Source organism: Schistocerca gregaria, chromosome 4 (assembly GCF_023897955.1).
Source record: "Schistocerca gregaria isolate iqSchGreg1 chromosome 4, iqSchGreg1.2, whole genome shotgun sequence".
Lineage (NCBI taxonomy): Eukaryota > Metazoa > Arthropoda > Insecta > Orthoptera > Acrididae > Schistocerca > Schistocerca gregaria.
The window spans coordinates 147,766,600-147,793,311 of record NC_064923.1 but is presented as its reverse complement, the minus strand read 5'-3'; the positions used below and the strand labels follow the sequence as shown (position 1 = coordinate 147,793,311).

Sequence of the window (26,712 nt, the reverse complement as noted above, 5' to 3'; positions counted from 1 at the left end):
ATATAACACAGATTTGCATGATGTATAGCCAGAATCAACTGAGACACCGAGTGCCACTCTACACACATTAAATTATCCACGCCAAATGCGTCACTAACTGTGCCGACCCTGCGCTGATGCATGTCAAAAGGACAAGAAATGGGAGTAGACGCAGTAAGTGCGGAATTATGTTAAAAAAAATGGCTCTGAGCACTATGGGACTTAACATCTACGGTCATCAGTCCCCTAGAACTTAGAACTACTTAAACCTAACTAACCTAAGGACATCACACAACACCCAGCCATCACGAATTATGTTCCATACGTTCATAAAAGACGGTACTAACTGTGCAAAACTGGGAAAGGAAGAAATAACTGTTGTGCCCAGAGATCCTCAAATGTAATTAACACTATTTGTACTGCTTGTGTATCACTTTTCATTCCAACTTGCCACTGTTCGTCAGGTCAAGATGCAATTACAAGTTTCCAAAAATTCTAATATGCAGTCCAATTGAAGAGAAAAATTTCTCGGCGAAAACGCACAATTGCTGAGATAGTAAAAATGCTTGTGCCGAGGCAGAGATACGTCAATAGCAGCTTACATGAAAGGAAAAAAAAAAAATTCCTTGTAGTATCCTTGATGGAGGGGGGGTGGGGTTATACCCTTGCTTTTTAAGGACCTACTTATCAGTACAGGTAAAAGACTTAAAAATGAAGTCTTTGTGGGAGAACAAGATTTACAAATAACGATTACTACGTAGGGTGAGGACGATTTCTTTTGTTGCTCTAATAGAGCATCAGTGCAAATTTTCGTTACTAGGTATAACATCTCTACAAACTGAATTGGGATCCAGCCGCTGAAGAAGTTAACGAAAGACAAATAGCAAGCTGAAAGCAAGTGGTAACTCGAAACTACATGAGAAGAGGGATTACGTTCACTGAAGAGATTTTGTGCACTTGTAGGCGATCGTTCACAAAAAGATCTTGGAATAATAATCAGAACAATGTGATTTCCATAATTTGTTTCCAAAAATACAGAGACAATAGTATTATTAGGTTGCCTTGCTGCAATCCGAGTTCTGTTAACAAAGGATCAGGGAACAGGGCAGGTGCTGTGATCCATACAAATAAAAACAATAAGACGTAACCAACAATGGTAATTCTATTTTCTTTATTCTGTATTGTATGAGTCTGGATTCAAAAAATTACATGGCACAATCAGACATTTTAATTTCGGTAAAGAAACTAATCAGAAGCGAAGTACACAAACACGTGCTCTGAAATTATGCTTGCTACGATTGTGGACTTAAGTTTCAACCATCACAGACAACACACGAGTGAGAGAGATAGAAGAAGGTCTCATCAATATGCTGTGTTTACATAGCAATCAACAGCTGCATTTGGACACGTCTGAGATAATCTGTCAATACTTGAAGGGAATAATCAAACGAGTTCCATAAATTCCTCTATAATTATAATGATTGCATACTTTACACACTGCAATTCATTCGACGTCTTTCCTCCAAACATTCCATATCTACGGGCATCCTGCGCTGTGCCGCACTTTCGGCGATGTTCTGGCAAAGCCTCTACAGAATGGCGGTGGTTGGCGGTCCTCATCAAGGTGTGTTCAAGCCGGTGTCAAAACAAGAGAGGAGCACGGTTGCCTTGCCCTCAGGTCACTGTCCCAACATACGGGCGTCGGCCTTTCTTACAGCTGAACCCCGGCAGGAAAGCATCTTGGCTGTCAGTGCTTCTGGCGGTCTGTAAACAAGGTTCACATTGCGCTGTAGGACAATGTTCACACACAAAAAGGTACATTATCGTGCTATTAGCCAATGGCATGACCACCAGAGACACCGCATCGGAAGGGAAAGAACCACAAGAGGCTACCAATCACCTGCCTATCCCATTACTGATGGAGCTGTTATACATTTTCTGGATGGCCAAGGAGAAATGCCAGGGATTCCGGTTGGATACTTTACTTCGACAGACAGTAGTTCAGGATGTCTTTGTGGGACAAGAGAGGAATGATTTTTTCGGTAGGCAAGGGAAACGCTTCGGAAATTCCAGCATTGGATGGAACTCAGGGCAGGAAAATGGCAGATGTTACACACTAAACTACTACCTTTGTTCGATATGTATAAACCAGCACCAAGAACCAATCCAAATTAAAGGGCTTCTAATCGACTTGCTTCACAGTATTCTACATAAACACATACATACATTCTAAATAAAAACAGAACTGAGTACTACACAAGTTAAAACTACTTCTCAAGTAGCATTTACTAGGCAAAAAATTAAAAAACAATAGTAATTTATTTTATTGTGCTACTAAAGAGTCACTTAGAATTACAGCTTGCCATTGTTTATCAAGGCGAGAGCCGATTATACTTTCCCAAACATAGTAATATCGAGTTCACCTGGAGAGAAAAAAAAAATTCTCAGCGAAAATGCGCAGTCGCTGAGGCAGACCTTGCTTTTCAATGGCCTACATATCAGTGTACTTAAAAGAGACAAAAATAAAATGTTTCTAGGCGAAGAAAAAGTATAAGATGCGGTTAACCAGGTACAACGCCATTCTAAAAAGGATTGTATTATCAATTATCGTAATTAGTTGTTATTCGGTTATTCTCACTCTTTGTTGAGGAGTGAACTCATATCGTAGAAATGAAATATTTTATAGTTAACATAATTTCACATCTTAGATGACGGTTATGACGGTCTTATTTCGCGACTGTAACTACCGCGATATCACTTTTATGAAATGTAGGTATTGACTGAAATGTCAAAATAATTTACAAGTCTAGCTGTAATCCTTTGTTCTGCAATTAAGAAAGAAATCTCCCTTATCACAAATGTAAAGTCATTTCATCTTTGGAAGTTTCATTTACATGATCCTTTATTTGCCAGCTGAAACACAAATACCCTTCTAAGTTTCCTCCATTAGCTGTCAACGATTTTCTGTAGATGATAAGCCTGACACCTTGCCAGACACATAGCTCCCTTCGCACGTGGGCAACCTTAAGTCAGAATTTTCTGCTATGAATCCCTTACTACCCAAAATCTGTTTGTAACATAGCTGGTTCAAATAACTAGCAAAAGTGACTGCAGGTGCCGTGCTTAATGTTGCTGCTTCCTAACGCGGAGATATCGCCTTCGATTCCTGGTTCTGGTTGGGTATTTCGGTAGCAGGGCGTCTGAAACAAGATACATTCAACATTATTGCGCGAAAGCGAAAAATAGTACGCATATTTCCCATCATCACAGCATTTATGTTTGTGGAAATACGTGATAAGCTTGTTTGTCACAAGCAAGATCCCCTCTCAGGCCCTCTTCTGCCAGAATTGAAGGAAAATAAGTAAGACTCAAAGACACTACCTCTGCACCAAACAGTAAATGCTAGGTATTCCAAGCCGGCGGTAACAGTTCGATGACCAGTCAACTAAATTAGCTTACAATGGAGTGTTAGAGGATATGCGCGTCTTATAAGATTCAAATGAGAATTCACTCTTTATTCACAGCCTTAGAAGGGAAGGAACAGCACGGTTTAACGATTCGATGATGCTGAGGTCATTACAGATGGAGGGCAAGCTCGGATTGGACAAGTGTGATGCAGCGGATCGTCCGTGGCCTCGAACCATTCACGCAATTAAATGAGGTGATTTGAAAGACAGTGAAAAAAAGCTAAGTTACGAGGGCTGGAAAGAGATTATTTGTAACCCGTTCATACCAAACAAGAGCGACTTCGCCAGCTCGCTCTGTAACACTGTTAAGGCGAGCTGGCAGTAGACAGCTACGACGGAAGATATGCAGCAGCACTGGTGACACTTCCAGTGACGTTTTGATTCCGTCGCATCAGCGAATTTGCACCTCCAGTGACGAAGATACGCGACGTGAAAATTATGGCCTAAGGGCGCGAGTATCATCCACGCAGCGCACAGAGTAACTTTCCCCGATTCCCTTCCAAAATCACTAAAAGAACGCCGACGGCGAGTTAATTATCGCACTACCACTGGTAAGAAGCCGTGAGGTTCACAGAAGATGCTAACAACAAAGTCACAATGTACTCAAAAGTACTGTGCTCGATCTCCGTTTATTTTAAGCATGTAAGGCAGAAAAACCTGTGTCTATCGTTTAGCCAAAGGTGGAAAAAAATCGTTTCAGAAGTCTACTACGAGTTCGACAATCATGCAGAGCGCTTGTTGCAGTAAAATCTCAGGATTCGTAGGTTTAGAGGAACCAAATCCAAGGAGAGTTGAAACACATTTGTATGCAAAGAAACACTTTTTTCCAACGATCTTAATTTTTTTTAATGAAAAATTTCATGCTTTTTGAAAAAGATTGTTCCTTAAAACGCAACACAAAAACACCAAAATAATACGGAAATTCGCTGACCGAAAACTCTCTCTCGTGAAGACATTACGAGTAGCTCTCACCACTAATGTCACAGTGCTTAATTTTCACAGAAATTCAACTCGTGGCGACAGCATGGCGTCTCTTATCAGAGAAGCGGCGACTACGCAGTACGACATCGATCCGTCCGCCTACGTCACCGCTCGAAATATCTGACCACGAGAACAATCCGCCTCTCTCACTAGATTCCAGGTGCAATGCCCCAGGCAGAATTCAGATGTTTTTAACTATCCCAGAGGCCATCAGGGCATAAGGTAAAAGCTGGGAACTATGGTGGCATGGCTACTAGAAGCACAGTTCACCAATTCAGAGCAAAGGGAACAAAATAAATACTGAGTGGGGTACGTGTAATTTATTTTCTTTTACTCTCAACCACTCTGTGAATAACCTAGGAATGTTCATTGAAACCGCGTCCAAGGTTTTCTACCGGCTACCTAATAATGTGTTGGCGAGAGGAGACTTGGACCAGAAACGCGGACACGTGGCGACTTATTTATAACTCCACGGAACCAGGGATCCAGCGATGTTTTGCGCAGACAGCTTAGAGCCTAAGACGAAACGCTGCTGACCTGCAGAGGTGACCGTGGGACGAAGCAAATATGGTGCGACAAAGGGTGAGCACGAATTCGAAACCTCTCGCCCTAAGAATGTAGCTCTATACGCCCCGTCGGAGCAACACAGAGCACATTTGAAGCTCCCAGTCAAATTTGATGGTAGCTGTATCGATCTTATACATGTAAGGAACTCAATTGCCTCCCTTTGTGGAATAAATACATAATTTATTTATGGCAAAACGTTTAGTAAGATCCTGTCGTATTTAGGCCCCTTCTCAAACGACTATCTACGCTTTCTTTTATCACTACGTGTGGCTAAGAGCCAAGAGATGTACTCTGATTATTCTACATGACCACACAAGTGCGAGATAAAATTGGTTATCTCCGGTGGTACTTTAAAATCAATTATTAAATTTTCTGTTACCTTTGCTTCATAAAACTGTTCCTGTTCAGGAGGAGAAAAGTTGGCCGCACTCGTTCCTGCATTGCATAACTAAAACCAAATCAACCACTGTGTGTCACATACTATAGCTACCTCGAGTGGTATGACAGAAAGTGAGCGAATTATATTTTCTAATTATGAAGATGTTTAGATCTGTTTTCAAGGAGCTACACTTCGGACACTGTTTTTTTTTCTGTAAGAGCGTAAGGCTCCATCGGCGAGAGGAACGGCATCCGGCAGCGAAGTTAAAAAAAAAAAAGTTCAAATGGCTCTGAGCACTACAGGACTTAACATCTGAGGTCATCAGTCCCCTAGAATTTAGAACTACTTAAACCTAACTAACCTGACATCAAACATATCGATGCCCGAGGCATGATTCGAACCTGCGACCGTAGCGGTCGCGCGGTTCCAGACTAATGCGCCTAGAACCGCTCGGCCACTCCGGCTGGCGCGGCGAAGTTAAGTCGAATGAAATGCCGAAACTTGGATGAAGTGAAACGCGTACGTTCAGAAAAACAAAACGCGGTCAGTGTCTCTGTTTCAACAGGCGGCATGTCGTCGCCATCAAAGACAAGACTAACACAGGCGGAAAATGACCAATTTCTCTACCGCCGGAGGTTCGGGCATGGATGTGTGTGTTGTTCTTAGCATAAGTTCGTTTAAGTTACTTTAAGTAGTGTGTAGGCCTAAGTGTAGGGACCGATGACCTAAGCAGTTTGGTCCTTTAGGAATTCACACACATTTTTGAACAATTTCTAAAAATTTTCACTACATCTCATACTTAAATTATTTACTGCCTTCAGTTGAATTATGTTGTTCTCAAACATTTTAAGAAAATTTCATACTGCGTGCATAGTGCACACCTCTATCAACTACTTAATTTTAAGAGTTAACTACGCATGAACTTCAAACAGGAAGTTACGTATGTCGTTACGTGCTAAGACAAATGTGCAACAACAGTGGCACATCGTCAGAAAAAGAGTACGTGTTCAAGGTTTCCTGCAGACAGTTCTGCTGCGATACGGATGAAAGGTGTAGAAATGTGGAGATGAGATAGTACGGCAACTGGAGACGTATTCCAAAACTGAAATACACGGGGCAGTAGGGTTGTTGTGGGCAAGACATCTAAGTTGCACACAGATTCATCATTAAATTCTGTCTTTACGTGGAACAAATGCAACGTCGCGCCAAGCTGTAGTGAAATGATGCGAACAACTTGACCAAGCCGCAGATTTGTGGATGATGCTTACAGGCATCAACTACAGAAGGCAATGCTCGCGAAAACGAGGAAGAACATCTGCGGAAAAGAGATTTTCCAACGATGAGGACGCTCACACATCGGTTCTCGATTGTTCCGTGACTAAGGAGCGGATTTCTATCGCCTAGGAATTCAACGATTTGTAGAACGTTCTTACAGACTTGGTGACGATGCCGAAAAACAGTGTCATGTATCTGTGTCATTTTGAAGTGTAGTGCAGCAATCAACAAAAGTTACTTGGCCTGCCATAATAATGTGTAACTTACTTCTGGAAATCCCTTCGTATATTTGACTTGCATGAAGCGCTGCGATGTTTTGGAACTTAGTGCAGTAATTAAACTGAGTATCGGCGTAATGTTCGATACGCGCGCTTTACACCGGATGTAACCAGTATAACAGGTGCGTTACTGCGGACCATACGTATGTTTGTAATTGAGTTCTGTTGCATAACTGCAGTGAAGAAAATGTCCACAGGCTGACAGTTTGACAATAGAGGAAACGCACACAAAAAGTGGAGGCTCAAATTTCACATGTGAGCAAATATCTAGAAACGACTGCGTTGTTAAGGCAGATGTCTGTAAGCAACGACTGCGTTTTAAGTGTCACCCTCTTTGCCGTTGCTATTAACAGCATCACGTCCACTATCCGGAGTCCTGCCCAATGCTCCTTGTTTGTGGACGATTTTGCTGTTTTCTGTTCTTCCTCCAGTCTTGTCAGTGCTAGTCGGCAGTTACAGCTTACGATAAAGCGCTTAGAGGCATGGACTGCAAAGACGGGTTTTACCTTTTCTGCAGACAAATCTGTGTGTGTTCATTTTAATCGTTCTCGGCGTCTTTTTACCTCCCCTGAATTGCGTCTGAGGGACACCGTTCTTCCTTTTAGAGACACTGTGAGGTTCCTGGGCCTCACTTTTGATTCCAAGTTGTCGTGGTTGCCTCACCTTAAAGACCTCAAGGTGCGGGCCCTGAAGGCACTGAATATTTTGAAGTGTCTGAGCCATCGGTCCTGGGGAGCAGATCGGGCGCGTCTGCTGCAGTTTTATAGGGCTTTCGTCCGATCGCGTCTTGACTATGCTTGCACCGTGTATGGGTCAGCAAGGCCTTCGTATCTGAAGATCCTTGACGCAGTACACCATGAGGGTATCAGGCTGGCCACTGGTGCCTTCCGTACCAGTCCCATCCCCAGCCTGTGTGCTGAGGCAGGGGAACCGCCGCTCGCCATCCGGCGGAAATTCCTCATGGTGCGACGGGTGTGTCATTTCCTTGCCTGTCCTACCTCCCCTGCGTACCCTACCGTTGCCCGACCGCCTATGGAACGTCTCTTTTCCAGTCGTCCCAGGGCAACAAAACCATTTGGGATTCGTGCCAAGCATTTGCTTGAGTCCCTTGGTGTGGAGCGTGTGGCCCCCCAACGACAAGGTTTTACTCGCCTGCCTCCCTGGTTGCTCCAGAGGCCCAGCATCCTTTTAGACTTGTCGGAGAACCGGAGGAACTGCACTCCGGCGTTTGTTTTTACCTCCTTATTTTACGATATTTTAAACCAGCATCCGGACCATGTACCTGTATTCACAGATGGCTCTAAACAGGGGGACACTGTTGGTTGTGCTGTTGTTTTCCCTAACCGAGTCGTCAAGTTACGGCTTCCTGCGGCGTTTACCATCCTCGATGCCGAATTGTTTGCAATCTTGCGGGCATTGGAGCAGATGAGATGTGTTCCCAGTCTTAAGTTCCTCATCTGTTCTGACTCCCTGAGTGCCCTTCAGACCATGCAACACTTGTACCCAGCGGATACGGTCGTCCAGAACATCCATGATGCCCTACTCCACCTGCAACGGCAGGGGAAGGAGGTTTCTTTCTGCTGGGTGCCTGGGCACGTGGGTATTAGGGGAAACGAACTGGCGGATGTGGCTGCCAAAGATGCATGTTCCCTCCCTCACGTTGTTGAATGTTCCGTCCCCCTCCATGCTGTAACCTCCCTTTTGCGTTTTCGTGTTATGCATCAATGGGAAGAGGAGTGGTTGGCAGTTTCTGACAATAAGCTGCGTCTGGTAAAGGCCACTACGCGACCATGGCGTACGTCCTACCAGTCATACAGGCGGGATGAGGTTCTCCTCACTCGCCTCCGCATTGGACACAGTCCCTTCACGCATGGTTTTTTACTCCGGCGGGAGGACCCCCCAATCTGCAGTGCTTGTGGCGTCCAGATTACTGTCCGCCACATTTTACTTGACTGTCTTTTATTCTCTGACCAGAGGGCGGTGGTTTCCTTGCCACCGGATTTGCCCTCTATTTTGCAAGACGACGCAGCGACTGTGGTTAAGGTCTTACGGTTTTGTGTCCTGTCCAATCTGTTGCCTCGGATTTTAGGGAGAAGGTTTTAATGTGCTGCTGGGTGACTGGCTCACCCAGGTTTTAGGTAAGAGGTCCGCCAGTCACGATTACCTTCTTGTTTCCCTTCGGTATCTGTTCTCTTTTCCTTGTGTTTCCTTTCCTTTTTTAGTGTGTTTCTTCTCCTCTTGTTTTGCCTCTGTATGTGCGCATTTGGAACTGCGTCAGGCCTGTGTCTTTTCGACGTTCTCCTTGTTCGGCGTCCGTCTTCGTCCCTTCACCGCTTGTGTTCCTGTTTCTATGCGTTTGGGCGCTGATGACCACGCTGTTTAGCGCCCGTAAACCTCAAACACACACACACACACACGCGCGAGTTAGTGTAGTGGCCACACGTTAGCGCGCTGCTGCATGCATGACACTGCCAGATGCGCTAAGGCGGATTGGGGGTATCCTCATCGTGGTCTGTCAGCACGCGGACGTAAAACCAGCATCACAAGAATACTTCGCTTCTGTCAATAAAAATACTATTTTGAACAACAAATAAAAGCCTGCGGTACGGCTCGGCTCTCTGTCACTGCTCCGTGAACATTATTTGTTTTCTCGTAACTAGTGGAGACAGCGTCTCTACGTCGATTTACACCTTGGTAACTGCACCTTTCTTTCGGTATCGCATGTTGTCGCCGCTCTCTCATGTGCCACTGGATGGACAGCAGATTTTCTGAGCTAAATGGGCAAGGGAATTTACGCTTGTGGCATTGCCTAACAGATTCATAGCTCGGTAATTCTAACTCTGGATGACCGTTGCATGCTGTAGTCTCGTAACCCGCACGACTGCATCACTCAAAAAAATGTTGCAGTACAGGTTGAAAGATGACTGTCATAAGGCACCAGGGTATGCTAGAAGATGAACTACCCTGTGTTAAATACGATACGGAGTAACTTAGAAGCAGATGCCCTGAGAATGTAGCCAGGTTCGCCTGAAGCGTGCTAATCACAGACTGGTAGACAACCAAGTTTACATCCCAAATGTCCAAATGTCTTTTCCCTTGACAGATGGTGTGCGTTGGGTTCGTTGGTAATGCATAGACGCTCACAGACAACGCGACCATTTCGTACGATAAACAAATAAAAATTAACTGTTTTTTTAGGATAACAAGAACTGTTACTGTGCATGTTTATGCCGTCTGACACTCCCATACATAGCTCCAGCCGAAGACAAAACTGACGGCAACAACTGCAATCAAATAAGTTAATAGAGCGGGAAAATGCATGGTAGGCAATCTTTTTCATTCCACCCATTTCATGACACCATATCTCACAACATATATCTCAAGTATGACGAAGGAATTGTTTTTTCGGCGATTTCACTAACACGGGAAGAATAATAATTGTCCCTTTTTCCAATTACTGAACGAGCTTCGCATAATCTATTCACAGTAGATATATGATCCCGTAGTGGCTTCCGGTTAAAATAGGACAACAGTTACAATTCACGTAAAACTACAGTGAATAATGCCCGAAACAGAAGGACATCGAGGATAGTTATATCGTGGACGATTAAAGAAGAGAACATGAAGGTTATATTGATGTATGAATTTATTACGTCAAAATCGCTCAATAACTAAAATGTTCACTTTAGCTGTTTCGGCAATTTACTGCCATCTTCGGTTGTGATTAATTTACTAACAGTTTCGTTACGAGACATAAAAGTTCAATTTAATTTCGATCTCTTTTACTGTATGACGACATCGTGTACGGTTAATTGACATGTTTATACCACTTCCTTATTTTTGGAGTGCGTAACTTGAAATTTTATGCATCACGACGACGCTGTAGATTAATCACGTCTGAAACTGGCACTAAATTGTCAAAACCGGTAATGTGAACATTTTAGTTAACATTTTAGTTACTAAGTGATCTTGCATAAACATATATAAATTCGCATAGCGCCATTCGACAAGTGAATTCTTAGAAAGCTGAAAGTTGTATCTTTACTGCCCTGTCGACCTGATGCCTTTACACTGTACACCAGCTGAACGAAAAAGAAAGTAGAAAACTAACATTTGTTGCTGCATTGAAGGGTTATCTTGGGATTATATTGAAAATGTAATTGCATACTACGGATAACTTATATCAGTTGCAAAGCCATTATTTTGAATCATATCGAACCACCTAGCTAGAATACCAAAGCGTTATATGCCCGTAACAAGTGATGTCAACTTACGCAGTTTTGCTGATGGGAAGAAATATCTGCTGATAACAGGCCAGTGTTTAACGGAAGAAAGAAATTAACCATTTTCTGTGAATGGAAGTATGTAAACTAAACTCAAAAGATTTTACGTATCACTTTACAAGCAGAAATCCGCCGTGCAAAGTACATTTGACATGAAAAAACAAAGAGGAAAGCGTGCAGAACACTATGGAAATTAAAACCACAATTAACGAAGTTTTTTTTCTTTCCCGTGGTTTTACGAGGATATAGAGAATGTTATAGAGAAAATACGCTAAAATTCCATAAATCAAAAACGTTGAAGCTCATCCTTTACGAGCTCGGATTTACTGCGACACACACACACACACACACACACACACATATATATATATATATATATATATGTGTGTGTGTGTGTTTTCTTCAGTGGGCTGAGGACGGAAACTCGTCCAGCGAGCAATCACTTCGCTGGTACCTCGCTGCACCTCTTTCGCAGCACAATGCGATAACAGTCCTCAACAGACGACGAATAACAGCAGCCACTGCGAAGCGCCAACTGTGAACTGGAAGAAGAAGAGAAGACGCACGTGGTGGTCATTTCCACATTGTCTTTCAGTGTTCCATGTGTATGAGAGAATTCTTTTGTTGTATGCATCTTCTTCTACTATGTTCGGATGTGACAAAAGTGATAGGACGGATAACAGCGATGGAGGTTTAGTATGTAACTAGTTAATTTAACGGTAACGGAAGTACTAGGTCTAGAGCTCGGACAGCAGATAACATTAGTCCCTTTACACACTTACTTCCTGAAATGGTGTAACGTCATGTATAGGAATGTTCTATTTTTCGTTAGGAGCGCGCTCTGCGGTTTTATGCTCACTAAAATATTCAGTGTGCAATATCAAAACTGTAAAGTATGATACAGGGATATCTGCATTCATTTCTCTAAGTATGCGCTCCCGCGGTGCAACAAACAAAAAAGCAGGGAAACTGGAAGTGAAACGCCAACCTTCAGTGAGCGGTTCGTGACTAAGGCGCTGTACACTGAAGCGGCCACCGGTAGCACGACCACCTGTTTACGACTACTTCTGGCCTACTTTCAGCAGCCGCTCGTCACTGCCGCAGTCTCAGTAAATACGCACGTATATCAGCATTTCCCACACTAGATAATGATTCCTTCCATATGCCTGCTACATTCCCAACAATCTATGGAATCATTCGTCAACATTCTTCCCGAAACACGCAACTTTCAAATGTCGGCTCTGTTGGTACGCACAAATTTGAAAGGAGGAATAGTTACGTGTAATGTTCCATTGACGGTGATGTCATGAGAAACAGAGCAGAAGCTAGAGAGAAGGACGGAAGGGAAACATGTTGCGTTCTTTTTTAAGTAGCCATCCTAGCACTTGTATTAAGCGATTTGGGGAAACATTAAAACACCTAAATCTAGATGGTTAGACGGAGATTTGAACAGCCATCCTTATGACTTAGTCCAGAGTTTCACCACAGCATCAACTCGTTTCGGCGTATGTTCGTTCAAGAAACTGGAATTCAGACATTTTCGAGTGAAAACTTTTCTATGATTTGTCCGTGTTCGTAGCTGCTTTACAATTAGCAAAGGTACTAACCCCTGGGGACTAAAGGGGAAAATATTACATTGCTAGTAAATCATGGTAAAGTTAATACTCCACATTTTATTCAAAGGAAGTCATAATTTGTAGGTAATGCATTAGCTAATTACCGTTATTAGATATCCAATGGTATGTTGCACACCAAATTAAGTAGGAAAGTTCTGCTTCATACCCTACTGCAATTGCAAATTTTACGACGGTACAGTAACTTAGGGTTATAATCAGTCTTTGTAACTACAAAAAAATTATAGTATTTATATTACCACACGCGTTTCGGCTTTTTGACATAAAAAACATCGTCAGTTTTAGCATTTTTGTCTGATTTCCACTAACACCTAGTATCGTCTGCATGCACATTTTCCAGGTAATCACGCGGTTGGCACTGATGATTTTGACCTAATTTCAGGCTGGTTTGCAGCAATACAAATTTTCACTGTAGTATACGACGCAATATATTTAACTGGCCAAGAAATAACAGTGCCAAACGCACGGATACTTAAGTGTGTTATGCAGACGACACTTCAAGAAATATGCGGAAATCAGACAAAAAAGACTATGCTGACGATATTTTAAAACCAATAAAAGAAAAAGCGTACGTTAATATAAATACACAATTTGTAGCAGTTGCAAAGAAGGATTTCAAACATCTGTATTACTTGTCTACGATTGTATATATCGTCCATAATGTGCGTTGATAATGTAAATAAAACAGACTGTTGATAATGTAAATAAAACAGTTTACTGCGTCAGTCGCTCATTTTTCCACTACGCGCTTCGATGATTCCCACCATCATTTTGGGGTCGAGACGACTTTCCATAACAGAGGACGAAGTGCAAGGCAGATTATGATGTGTCTTTTGCTGGCAATAAAATTGTTGTCCAGAAAAAGCAAAAGACGCAGCATAATCTACCTTGCACTTGTTCTGCTGCTGCAATGAAAAGGCACCTTGCTCCTCACTAACGCCAGCAACGTAACGATGACAAATCTCCACCTGAAGATGGTGTGAAACATGGGAACGTCTAGGGAAAAATAAGTAAGTGGCTGACGCTGTAAAACTGTTTTATTTGTTCTTCTCTATAAACACGAGTATAGTCTCCCGTAAGCATATAACAAACTTCAGAAGAACAATCGAAACACGCAAAGTTACTAACCACGATATCGACTCAAACACAATCGAGACGTTTCGGGTGCTTCCTTTAGACATGCATTATAAAATGGAGCACAACTCGTGAAGCTGCCCATCTGTCGATCTCACGGCCCCTGCCTGGCACTCTGTAGGCGGCAGCTGGCATGTGCTCAAACGGCTGCGGCGAGGTCTGTTTCTGTGCATACATTTGACCTGCATTTGCCCAACGCTTCCGCAGCCGCGATGTCTTGCAGAAAGACTGTGGTTTCTCGGCTGAGGCGACGTGCAGAAAGCACGTAGTAACGCGGTGTCGTCGTAGGGTTTCCACCGGAGGACAGCCGTGCGAACCACCGGCCATTACTTAGCCGGAGAAACCACACAGTGCACGCTAAAGCTGAAACGGGGCTGTGACCGTGCAATACGCGCGGTGCTGGCCGATTTTGATTTGTCGCTACCGCCTAAAGATCTGCGTAACACTGACTGTAATATACCAGATGGCATCGCAGACAATGTACAGTAATCGTTACATATTTATTTCTGTAATTTCAATTAAGGGGCATGGAAAATACTGCGTTCTTTGTAAAACATACTCCCAGCTGAAATAGGAATCTTGTAATCAAATCGTACGATTATAAGAAACAGGACCAAGAAAATATTATTTATATTTAAAGGAGATCTTATTATTTACCGCCAGCAGCCGCTTATAAAATAAATCTATACATGGTACCAGATTCGGTGGAAACGGTCATTATCAGCAAGGAAAAAAAAAAAAACGTTATGTCAGCTTATACAACACCACTGATGCGGTTGGGTAAAATGGATTACTACAACTGAGTAATCTTAGTAAAGTGTCCATTTCCGTGTTTCCTATTACTATGTAGAATGCAATCTGTGTGTGCACGCAGTTCCTAGTAGAACATTTATGAGATTGTCTTGAAATATTTACGAGATGCAGTGCGCCACATGTACTAAGTGTGTAATAGCCTTGTAAATTCCGAGAGACTATTCCACGTTTGTTTATTTAGTATCTCTGTGGTACGGTTAAACTAATTCTGTAACAAGTTGTTGTTTTGTGTCTGCTTGTTTACTAGCTGCACACACAAACCGCACCGCTTGTGCAAGATCTTATTCACAGCAGAATACTGGAAAGCGTTGGATGGTTTTGGACAGTAACATCACCAAGTATTCGGCCTCACAAACAGTTCTCTGGATATTTCGTCTTTCGAAAACCTACGCTTAACGGAAACCGCATGCCAATACACAATTCACTAAAGCGGCAATGAAGGGTATACTCTGAGGCGACTAAAATCATGGGAATACCTCCTAATATTGTATCGGAACTCCTCTCACCCGGCGTAGTGCAGTAGCTCAACGTGCCATGTACTCAAAAAGTCGTTGAAAATCCCTTGCGTAAATACTGAGCCATGCTGACTCTGTAGCTATCTGTAATTGTGAAAGTGTTGCCGATGTAGTATTTTGTGCACGAACTGAACTCTTGATTATGTCCTAAAAATGTTCCGTGGGACTCATGTCGGGTGATTAGGGTGGCCAAATCATTCACTCCAACTGTCCAGAATGTTCTTCGATCAAATCGCGAACAACTGTGAGACGGTAACATGGCGCATGGCCACCCATAAAAATTCCGTCATTATTTGGCAACATGAAGTCTACAAATGGCGGCAAATAGTCTCCAAGCAGTCGAAAATAACCATTTATAGTCAATAATCGGTTCAGTTGGACCAGAGGACCCGCCCATTCCTTGTAAAGACAGCCCAGACCATTACTGAGCAACCACCATCTTGCACAGTGCCTTGTTGGAACCTTGGGTCCACTAGCTTCGTGGGCTCTGTGCCACGCTCGAACCCTACTATCAGCTCTTATCAACTGAAATCGGGACTCATCTGAGCAAGTCACAGTTTTCAAGTCGTCCAGGGTGCGACCGATATGGTCACGAGCACAGGAGAGGCGCTGCAGGCGATGTCGTATTAAGAAAGACAATCGCGTCGGTCGTCTATTAGTCCTAACGGATACATTCGCCGAACGTCCCATATTGATTTATGCGGTTCTTTCACGCAGTGTTGCTTGTCTGTTAGCACTGACAACTCTACGTACACGACCCTGCTCTCAGTTGGCCACTGTGTTGTCCATTGTGAGAGGTAATTTCTGAAATTTTGTTTTCTCAGCACACTCTTGACAGTGTGGATCGCGAAATATTGAATTACCTAACGATTTCCGAAATGGAATATCCCTTGCGTCTACCTCCAACTACCATTCTGCGTTGAGAGTCCGTTAAATTCCAGATTTGCGGCCATAATCATGCCGGAAACCTTTTCAACAAAAACAAAAATTAAAAAATAGAATAAATAAATAAAATATGTTCAAATGTGTGTAATTCCTAATGGACCAAACTGCTTAGGTCATCGGTGCCTAGACTTACATACTACTTAAAATAACTTAATCTAATTTATGCTAAGAACAACACACAAGCCCATGCCCGAGGGAGGATTCGAACCTCCAGCGGGAGGGGCCGCGCAGTCCGTGACATGACGCCTCAAACCGCGGGGCCACTCCGCGTGGCTCACATGACTCACCTGAGTACAATATGACAACTCCGCCAACGCACTGCCCTTTATACATTGGTGTACGCCATCTGTATATCTGCATACAGCTATCCCATGACTTTTGTCACCTCAGTGTAATATGACTGCAGTTTGACCTGGCATATAATTGCGAACATTTAAAATATATGTAGATATAATACAATATTTTCATCTGTACCAGATGTTTTGGAAAGTACATCGGACATATTTTTCTAACTGAAAGGTGTAGTTGCTTCCAGTTTCTTTAAATGGTTTCTGTCGTGTCTCGTATAACACAGGACAAAATAAAATAGTGGAAATCTTGGTGCCCATTCTTGCTTTTACTTACTATGTAACTGTGAAAAAGGTCGCTGGCAAGTACAACCCTAGTTATGGTTTTGAAATGAACGATGCCACGTGAACCGATACCTTTGAAAATTACGAATATAGCTAGGTCCGAAAAGTAGTCAGACTAAATATCCATAGGATCCGTGACTTGTACAATAAACAGCACGGTATCTCCGAGCACTGATTCGAACAGATTTCAGCTTCCCTAGAGTTTGTGAAGGAACCCAGACGGTCGCTCGGGAAAGGAGACTACAACTTCGGTGACAGCTGCGCGCTGCGTTCGCTGTAAGTGCGCTCATGCAACACAGGTACCCCTACTTGCCGGACAGCATTCCGGTTAGTCGGCCTCGCGAACAGGCGGCAGGAGGTTACTGCTCCGACGGAACTGAGAGCTTAGCGACCAATGAAAGTAACCGCGACCCGGTTTCGCTTTCAGACTAGACTCGCGATGGCTGCTACATCTGCTGCGGTTCTGACGCTGCCCGCGTCAGGACGACTAACTGCACCAAGAGAGAAAACGTTTACGGAATAACCTGCTGAAACTACTAACGAAAAAGGAACGAGTTTGCTGTTAGGACGACTAGTTTCCTGAGCACCTTATTTATACACAGCGAAGATCCTGTCTTAATATGCCAGTCGGAGACGTAGAAGTCTCGTGCCAATTAGTGAACTGTTCCAATGTAAATACACTGACGGAAACAAAATCGCAGCACCACAGAATAATTAATGTACAGTAATGAAATTTCGGGATTATGTCTACGTAACATTTTTATGTGATTAACACCGTAATATCACAGGTCAACTTAAGCGTGAGATAACAAATTGCAAAATGTGAAATGCTGGTGCATTAATAACCGTATAATCGCCCGAAAGTTGAATGCAAGCATGCAAAGGTGCCTGCATTGTGTTGTATACGTGCCGGATGTCAGATTGTGGGACGGAATTCCATGCCTGTTGCACTTAGTCGGTCAACACGAGGATGGTTAATGCTGTCTACAGACGACGATGGTGTTGTCGTCCTATGATGTCGACACTCCGTACAGTATGTTGGGTTACAACAGCGGTATCTGGGCGATCGTTATCTTGTCGTAAACCACTTCCTGTTCTTGAATGGCAGCACAACAGATTGAATGACCATATTTATGTACAAATTTGCTGTCAGGGTGCGTAGGATAACGACGACAGTGCTCCTGCTGTCCTACGAAATCGCAACCCAGCCCATAACTGTGTCTACCACACAGACAGGTTGGTCGCACATCCTCAACCGGCCTCCTCCTAACCAACACACGGCGATCACTGGTGCCGAGGCAGAACCAGCATTCACCACAAAACACAGCAGACCTCCACCCTGACCTCCAATGACCTCTCGCTTGACACCACTGAAGTCGAAAATGGCGGTGGTTTGCTACTGCAGGTGCAGTACGCTGCGAAAGAGCCATACGCCGAACACGATGGTAGTGCCACGTGGCCGTCCGGAGCCTGGTCTTCTTGCGGCTGTACATTCTCGTGACCACCGTTGCCAGCGATCACGTTCAGTGGCTACTTTCCTGCCAAGTCTTTCTGCAATATCACAGAGGGCACAGCCAGCTTCTCGTAGTCGTATTACACGACCCCTTTTTTAAACTCGCCGAGGCGCTGATAACGGCGTCTTTGTCGCCTTAAAGACATTCATAATAACATCAGCTCACCACATCCAATCTCAAAGGTAACTAACGCTCACGAATGTTATAGCGTGTATTTAAAGCAAACCTGATTTGCGTTCTCATAATGGCGCTACTAGCACCCCCTTATAAGACTGACCGAAATATGAAAAGATATCGTCTCTCACATGTAGAAGCACGCCTACCAACTTTCGTTCGTGTCGCACAACTCCTCCAAGGTGTTCCGATTTTTTCTCCATCAGTTAAGTCGGGGATATTCAAATGGACGCCGTTACGATGGCGAAAGGGCGCTACAGCACTCCGTCTTCAGCCCACAAGTGGCCCATCGGGACCATCCGACCACCGTGTGGCCCTCACCTGACGATGGGGATGGGAGGGGCGTGTGGTCAGCACACCGCTCTCCCGGTCGTTATGATGGTTTTCTTTGACCGGAGCCGCTACTATTCGGTCGAGTAGCTCCTCAGTTGGCATCACGAGACTGACTGCACCCCGAAGAAAGGACACCAAAGTCATAGAAAATGCAACAGAGAAATTAAATGGTAATCTTTGGAAGAAAGACAACGTCCTTCTCTCTAAAATCCAATACACAAATTTAAGGAGCTGGTATTCCACGTTGACTGTGCAGTAATTCAACTGACTCCATCGTATAACTAGCTTGTCGGTCATGCGAATAACATGACAAGGAATACTCAAAGTACGGAGGTACACAATCTGTCATTCACTCATTAACACCCACTCCCTCCTCCTCCGCCAGAAGCGAATAGATTAACAGGGCAACGACAACCTAGTATCATTACGAAGGGCTAAGTCAAGCACGCACAGCGACTTGCGAGGCGAACATGTTGATGTACACGTCTAAACGAAGTCCGTAAGATTTTGGTGGCAAACTGCAAACGAAAGTGAGGAACAGGATTCTATGGAAAAAAATCAGGTAGTGACTAGCACAATCACAAACAATGCTCGCTCTCATAATTCCGCACATTTCGGTGACTGACAGTCTTCCTCGTGAGGCACTACGGTCGATGGTTTTCAGGTTCTATTTACACGGACTCCATCTACAAATCAGGACTACTCACGCTTTAGAGATGTACAGCATCTTCTAACAAAAACATTATCCCCAACAGTATTCAGTTGCTTCTCGAAATGCAAGACATGTAACAAGCGAGAAGGGTCTTGGCTGCGATAACGATGGAGTGCATAATATTTTAATTTGTAAAGTTAGTAGATTTCACTTGGTACATCAAATTTATTGAGCAGTGTAACAGGCACCATAATAAACAGCGCGCCATTAGTCTGTTTTCATGAATGGCTTTACACCACGGTCAAACGCACGCCAATCCCACTCCACGTGTCAGCGAATACATTTTGATGTTGCCAAGTAACAAAGTTGAAACCTCTGCCTAATGGTGTGGTCGAATCTGATGTTGCATTGACTCTAGATTACTACACCCTCGTAACATTTACGAGTGCCGTTGGTACCAATTCGCGGTTTTCGAAATAACGGGTTCCACTGCGAAAAAAAAAAGACATACACGATGCGGAGGTAATAGCAAAACTTCATACCCAAGCGCTTGACAGGCACACCGTGAAAATTTTGTTATCATTTCTGTTTGTAGGTATGCGTCACCAAGGGTACACGAGACATAGTTTAGTCCACGAGAGAGAGAGAGTCTCTTGCATCTACGAAATCGGATATCACCTACGAACATACTTCAGAAGATTACAATTTGGATACCGAGGAATCTGCATTATTTAGCGATAATACGACTCGCGTAAATCACGTTGTTTCAAAGGCGCATTCTCATCCCAGCCAAATAACGCCGGAAGCCTTTTCGCGCATCCGTGTTAATGGAGCACGTCATCACAAACTATGCTGTTGCCCATACTAGTAATCCACCTGGGGAAATTATTATGTAACCAAGGACATAACAAGTTTCTGCAAGGCTCTTCGACGACATTTCATAGCCATGGAACACTAAGGGGGCAGGGGGAGGGCTGTTACATTATTACTAACCCCTTATTGAAAGGAAGTCATAATTTATGGTTTATGCGTTAGTTAATTACAATTATAAAGTCTCTAGTTGTATGTCACATACAAAATAAGTACAAAATGTCCTGATGTCCTGTTTTACGCTCTATACTGAGAACATCAGATTGGCGGGAACCGCGAATTGGTACCAGCAGCAATCATAAATTTTAGGAGGGTGTAGTAACCTAAGATTAAAGAAATTTGATGAGTAAACGAACGGTTACAGAACAATGTCGATTCTTAACATTTTCTGTGAACCAACAACAGTAAAAACAGCAGCTATGTTCAATAACTAATGGCGCTCATGTTTACAATCGTAGATGGGCAAAGTAGTAAATTAATCGATCTTGTCTGTATAATGTGACATTTTAACGTCGAAGATTTTGTTATTTGTCATTTACAGATTTGAAAAAGCTAACTGCTGGGTCCATATATAAATGGACACCTTTTTCTGAGAAGTGAAATATATCTCACACAGAAGAATTCATTCACTAAACAGCCTTCTCCCACGGCAAGCTTACGTAATTTTAAAAATACTTCATCCTCTCAATACTCTGTTACAGGACAAAAAACTGATATTTGTAGCAAAAATGCTTATTTGCTTCTATGGGGTATTCCCTACTATGTTTTGATATAAATGGCTAATTTTGAATCATTTTCTGTGGTAGAAGGTCATCAGTTTCCGCCCACCCACCTTTATTTATCATGACTTCAGATACTATTCAGATTGTTGCAGCACAATTTCCAAAATAATTTGTCCGTCTCGTCATGTTAGTAGGCTCCGGTATGTTCGACAAAACAAATGGCAGACAGCAATCATATTTTTTCAGCAAATCTATTACTTTGGCTGCTTCGTGGCATTTCCATGGGCACAGAGAATCCAGAAGCATTTCCTGTGTGGCTAAATCCTTCCACAATCTTCCAAATGTATTACGCGACTTTCCGATGTCGCTGGACTTTACGTGCTGGCCATGTGTTGCCACGATGACATTCAGGCACAATACCCATTTATATTTATGGGGGTTGGATCAAGACAAAAGTGTACAAAATAAAATTTTTAACGTTTACTATTACTTTCAAATTTCAGATCTGAAATACCTCTATATTGATGAATTCATCCCTGGAACCAGTCAGCAAAGACAATACTTATGCGCATACGAACTTTATGTGCTCACACGATTATTTACATCTTCCCATGGTATCATAACATCTTCACTAGCGTCATCCATAACAAAAGTGGTTAGATCCGATTTAGTTATTACTAAAATACGATGCAGCAATACTATCTTGACATTTTCACAAAATAGCTTAACACTGCTGGCTGAGGTAAATCAACGTGCTTAATCTGAATAGTACAACCTTAGCTTAACATTTACAGTGGTTACCGAAAATACTTCCAGTACTGTGCAGCTGTAGAGAGATGGTGATTGTAGAAAATCATACAATTTCAGTTTATGATAAACAAGAGTTTACAGATGCACAAGACGCTAAACAGCGACGAGCGATGAAAGAAAACAGAGAGCTCTAATCGGACCTTATTCCGCGTTCCTAGTTACGCAGCGCACTATCGAATTAACTCGAAACTGTTCTGCTTAATTGGTGGGCAGAACCGACATATAAATTTCTCTATCTCACACACCAGGTAATTCCGACTCGCATATCGAGACAGCATTCCTTATCATCATCTTATCTTCATAAGCTCAGTATCTCCAATAACACAAGCACTGTACGTCGCTAAGACTGACGACATATGGAACGTTTTGCTGGAAGAATGGCGCCAGAATTTGAAGATTCATACGCTTATTTCAGGCGCTTTACGAGAAATTTCCGTTTTTAGCCAATTGTACATTAGCGTTTTACACATTCTGACAGAACAAAGAAATCCTGTTACGCTACTACCAGCTCGCAAAACGAAATGGCGTCTATTAACATTTACACAAAACTTAATAACCCAGTAATTGTCAGACTGTAGCAGTATATAGACGCAGATATTGAGAAACAATGAGGAAAATAAGATATAAGTCGTATATTTCGCGAATGAAAAACACAATATTAAAGAACAATAAAACGTCTGGTGTCCACTGATACCTAGTGATTTTCTCGACGCAGTTTAGTATGCATGTAAAGCATAACAAACATTAATAAATCATCTTACGCATTACAACCCTTAATCAACTATCAGTATTTCCGCGAACTCGTCAAACGATGATTTGAAAGTATGGAATCAATCCATTGATACCAAAGGGCTGAAGAGAAAATGAAAGAAAAATCACTAATCAAATGGATTAATGAACATAGATATCCAAATTTTGTAATGATAAGAGACGAAATTAATTGTCCCATCTAGTCGGTCTTCCGAATAAAATTGCATGAGAGGTACTGCTAGCGTTCTGATTGGCGGTTAAATCCACACCAATGAGTAGCGATGACGATCAGAGAGCTTAAAATTGTTAGTCTTTGGAAGAAAGAGGTTTTTCTCCTTTACGCAAACCATGAAACGATGTTCAAAGTAGGCGGAAAACTATTCTCATACTGCATACCAATAATGCAAGGAGGCTCAGTGTACCAGCCAGCTTATCTGGCTGCAATATGGGGAAAAAACGGACAAAGAAGCGACTAATAATCCATTGTGCAATGGGTTACCCACTACGCTATGTGGTTTAGGAAACTAAGGCAGTACTTTTTGGTGAACCATCTGCACGTCTTCAGACTTCCTTCTTCAGTCACATTCACGGTGAAAACTGTAGGAATTCTGAATCGATGTCTTCCATGACAAAACATTTGTTCTGCTGTCTCTTGAGGATTTATATTCCGGTACAAGAAGTTATACAAATGGTCCGAGTGAATTGGTTTTCACTGACCTTTTTTGATAACGCTGACTGAAAGTGAAATAGTGGGAGACAGGATGAAGAACTTGATATTAAGATTTCCGTTATACTGATAAGAAAGAGATGGAGGTAACCGCTGCCACAGCAGATCACCATTTAGTTGATGTCTTAGAGCACATGCCCTGACTACAGGATGCAGTGCATGAAGCTACATACTCGGGCCACGTAATGCTCGATAAGACAGTAAATCAGTTCAATAATTATGCTTATACTGCAGCGAAATAATAATTCAGGACACAGTTATAAGATTTTCATCTGCTTTAAAATGGGCCGCACTTGAATGGCGCAACATTCAAAGCCTAACATTATTCATTCATTCAGAAAGTCAAATTGTTTAGTCACCCATTGAAGAAAATCACATACCAATATTCTTTCACAGTGGAACAATTTCCTGCTTGATCATATATATCTTCAAATGCTTCCATTATACCCTCGTGTTAAAAATATTCGCAGAGGGCAGAAGAGGCTTAAGTTCATGCACACTATACGAAAATGCATTACTGCATCTTGCCTTATACATTGCACCAGATAAAATTTTGGACTGCGTCAATCGACAGCATTATCACACAGGTGTACAAACCATGTCTTTCACAATACATAACAGAACCAAACAAAATCCAAACTATCACAATAAACCCTTTAATTTGTACGAATAATACGTATCGCTCACCAGCGGATTTAACTTTTATGCACTATCAACAAGAAAGGTTAGCAATTTAAACTGGGAAATTTTGTGTTATTTACGGAGTGCCTGAGCAAAGGCAAAAAAATATCGTTAAGTCGTGGAATTATATTGTTATGCCGTATTAAAGCCGACTGGGACTTCAGTTTCTTTTGAAATTGAACTTCCCCACAAAGGCAAACTTCTTTAGACTCTAGATCTACAACAAAATATGCAGTATAGTAAATTCATCTGATTATAAAGTGATTAAAGTTGTTGGAAATGAGATGTCAATCTTATCAAGAAAGTAGTCCACGTTTCGAACGGGAGCAATTCGTGACCGTTTTATCTGGTATTAGCCTGCTCTCAGAGCTTCACTCAGATACACTTTTTTTATTCAATATAATAATTATTATTTCTACTTCAGTTCAAAATATACAGTGATACGAATCCTTTCCGTAGATCTTGATAGTAAAACTAGTAATATACGGTGGAGGTATATGCTTTGGACGTCTTTATGCAATTGTACATAAGGGGCAAATGTTGGTCTGAGGGGTGTTGGGGAGGGGGGGGGGGGGGAGGAGGAGATACTACAGATTTCAACATTATTTAACGTTTACACTATTTTGTGAGGCTTGAGTGTAGTTCACTGTAAAATAAGCCATATGGCACCAATGTTTAATCTTCTGAAATCCATGAATATTATTTACATTTCTCTACCGTAGCACCAGATTAATACGAGGAGCTTGCTCACCAACCATTAATTTCTTTTTGTTTTGTCTCCAAGACACTATACTTTTGCAGTTGATAGCATAATTCTACACAGAGGCCCCTCCTGCTCAAAAGAATTCTGATGTCAGGCAAAAAGATTCCACCTTCCATTGCACATAAACAATTTGTCCTTACTATAGTTGTCTGCAGTCAGTTGCCATAATGAATGAACCAGCCATTCCGACAAGAAGTCCTATAAGGGTTACTCACTGCATGAACCACTTCTTTGTGTAATAATTACCAGAATATCCAGCAGATAATACAACCCTCATCTTCTCATATCTGTAATAACTCATCTATTGGTGTGGTTTCTTGCTTATCATTGCTTATTGCTGGCTAAAATAAACAAAATATTGTAACTATCAGTATTCCCTTCCTTTCCCACACACAAAGAGAATTCCTTGCTTTCATCATAACAAAATGCAATGTACATCAATGGATTACAGTCATTATAGTTTGAAATAGATACTGTACACGCAAAGTCTTAACTACAGGATAAAAGAAATCCTTCACCAACAAAAATTAAGTCATCTACCTATGGAGTACATAGGTTTAATGGGTATGTAATCAGTTTACAAAACTAAAGAACAAAAGTGAGACTCAGAGCTACTATAGGAGCAACATGCATATCATAATGCCTGAGAAGATTCTCTTTCATGCACAACTACTGATATGAGATAAAAACAATGCAAACTCTTAATATTTCAAGCAAAATGTGACAAATGTTCACATGAACAAAAGCAAGAATTCATAACATTCTTCACAACCCAAAAGGGAAAACAATATAGTACCTACTCCATGTGCCAACAATAACTGCACAAGAAAAATTCTGGTATAGCTTTACTCACAGTAAACCAACTAAGTAAATAAACACTATATTTGGTAATAATCAAATTGGAATGTGCATTTTCTTTACTTTACAAATCTATAGTCATATGAGAGACTTGTGTGAAAAATATCACTTCACCCCAACTTGTATAAATTTTGGACTGTATTGAAGGAAGAATATCCACTGAATCCTACATGAAATTGACTATTCCTGTGCTTCATTTCACAGCACATAGAAATAATAAGAAAAATTAGTAGATACAGGAATGGTTCTGCGGTTGAGAAAGAGACACACACATCCCTATGAAAATATATAAAAAATTTCATGCAAAAGGAATTTTCTGTTTGATATGACACACTTTGAATAGCAGAGTTTGTCGGCCTAAAAAAATAATCCTATTTAGAAACCCTCAGAAAACGTGAAATGGTGACACAGGACTGATTTATCACTTCTTTAACACAATGAGATGCTATTGCTCTTGTAGGCCACAATTTTGTTTTGATTACTGGGTGATAATACTGTATATTACACACTTAAAATAATAGCATGGGCACGATTTGCTCCTTTGCTTTAATGCATTTTCAAGCTAGTAAAGAGGCCATGTTGAATGGCTGTGTTATATTACAGCGGATCAATAAGTATGGGCAGCTGAGGTTATGTTAAATACTGACAGCTTTACACACATTTGTCAAGATTTCCATTCACTGTACTTACTGCGAAACATCTCTCAATGAATGCTATTATAACACTTCCGCAAACACTAAGTATAAGAGCTAAATGCTAAATGCAGTATTCCCCTTACGGCTGACGTTAATAAATCGCGAATGAAATACTAAGGCAGATACCAAGCTGTCGATTCACACTGCAACACGTATAAAATACTTTATACTAGACATACACGCATGGAAGCTCACCTATGACAACAAAAACACACTGCGTAAACATAGCACATACACAAAATAACAACAACAATCATGCTAAACATTGTAATAAAACTCAC

General features: G+C 42.0%; 1 protein-coding gene and 1 long non-coding RNA gene across 2 annotated transcripts in view; both read right to left on the bottom strand.

The window, feature by feature from the left end:
- LOC126365953 (translational regulator orb2) overlaps positions 1-26,712 on the bottom strand; it is a 1,712,650-nt gene that overhangs the window by 1,684,807 nt on the left and 1,131 nt on the right. The gene's annotated exons all lie outside the window — the stretch shown is intronic.
- On the bottom strand, positions 1,124-26,695 carry LOC126365956 (uncharacterized). Its single transcript, XR_007566279.1, has 2 exons — positions 26,627-26,695; positions 1,124-1,743 (listed from the first exon to the last, which is right to left on the bottom strand). It is a non-coding gene; the product is annotated as an uncharacterized LOC126365956 (long non-coding RNA).